General features: G+C 45.4%; 1 protein-coding gene across 1 annotated transcript in view; it reads right to left on the bottom strand.

Moving 5' to 3' along the window:
• Positions 1–680, bottom strand: part of LOC116378581 (arf-GAP with dual PH domain-containing protein 1-like) — a gene marked incomplete at its 3' end in the record, with an annotated part of 5,424 nt that extends 4,744 nt beyond the window's left edge. The window contains exon 1 of the mRNA XM_031840473.1: positions 499–680. The remainder of the gene's footprint in view (positions 1–498) is intronic.
• Positions 681–1,459: the final 779 nt, after the last annotated feature.

Below are 1,459 nucleotides of genomic sequence, written 5' to 3'. Positions count from 1 at the left end.
TCTCTCTCTCTCTCTCTCTCTCTCTCTCTCTCTCTCTCTCTCTCTCTGCACCCATTTTGAATGGAATGTTATCAGCTGACTGAATGGGCGTCAGCGGTGGTTGTCACTGCTATCGTCATGATTCAGATGTGGTTTGGGTTAAAATAAGTATGTTTGTTATGTAGATGAAATAACTTGGCGTTAGTGAAGTACATACGTTACGTAACAAAACTACAGTGTAATACGTTGGTTTCACTAGGGACCCAAACAGCGGTCTCCTGGGTGAAAGTCCTGATAACATCCAGAGTGGGTGCTTTCAGGGAAGTTACAATAATAATAATGACATTTAAGGACAAACAAGAAGTCCTTGTTTGTCACGACTTCTTGGAATGAGGAAGCATTTGTTTCAGCCAAAAATCATTCACTAAGAAGCAAAACTTCAATATTTTAGAAGAGTCAGAAGTTTTCTTAAGAAACAAGCAAGTACACGTAATACTTCAGTGAGTGTGGCGGACTCACCTGCACCTCGTGGTCCTCCCAGTGGGAGAGGCTCAGGGACTTGACCTTGCTGATGTCGGGGATGTTGCGGTGGATCCCAGAGCAGTCCAGGCAGATGAAGACGCCCAGGGTGCAGGAGCCCCACCCGGGATCTGCAGACAGGAAGACGTGTGAGTATGTGGATGAGAGAAGAGATGCTGTCGTCGGTAGCTCCCATGAATTTCACCACATTTTTGTCTTTGTTTTTGTCATGTTTATCACTAACGACATGTGACAGAATACTTTCATCAACGTGTGAAAAGGAGGCGTGAGGATTAAGAGCAGCAGACTTTGAGACGATCACCAAACAACCAGACAGACCTGCCGGACCAAACGCCACCAAACTGCTCCAGAGAGGAGAGACCTGATGGATGCTAAGCTAACCCAGCTAGGACCTGAGGCTACTCCACTACCCAGCATGCTCCTGGCTGTCTGATGGTCACAGAACAATAAGATGGATGAAAACAGCGGGGGGGGGGGGGGGGGTGTCAGTGACTGTTGAGCCCACATCTTCACAGAGACCTGGATCCGATCAACCACCAAATCCCCTCAGGAATATGAACTCCTCTGAGATCACACAACCTTTAACACTAACAACAGATGATACATAATCAGAGGAGTCTTATTGTGACAGCGTTGAACAAAAAGCCAATATGTGTCATATATTGTAATATTACAAATAGACAAACAGAGAAAACCTTCGGACCATCACAGCACTACTTTTAAAGTGCTATAGTGCCTTGCTCAAGGGAAAGCTCTTGCTAGATGACAGGAAAACATTTAACTTTCTCTGATTATGATAATTTAACCCTTGAGCTGCTACATCCTCTTTGAGCCCTACTACTGTCTGAGAAAGGTTTTCCTGCATTGACACACCTGACTTATCTCCCTCACACTCATTCTACAGTCTGCCGGTAAACACAGCTTTGGCGTACAGACCTTG

The sequence above is a fragment of the Anarrhichthys ocellatus genome, unplaced genomic scaffold (genome assembly GCF_004355925.1).
Source record: "Anarrhichthys ocellatus isolate YVR2014 unplaced genomic scaffold, GSC_Weel_1.0 scaffold2839, whole genome shotgun sequence".
NCBI classification, from domain to species: domain Eukaryota; kingdom Metazoa; phylum Chordata; class Actinopteri; order Perciformes; family Anarhichadidae; genus Anarrhichthys; species Anarrhichthys ocellatus.
Note: the sequence above shows the minus strand (reverse complement) of the source record. Positions and strands in the feature narration are given on the sequence as shown.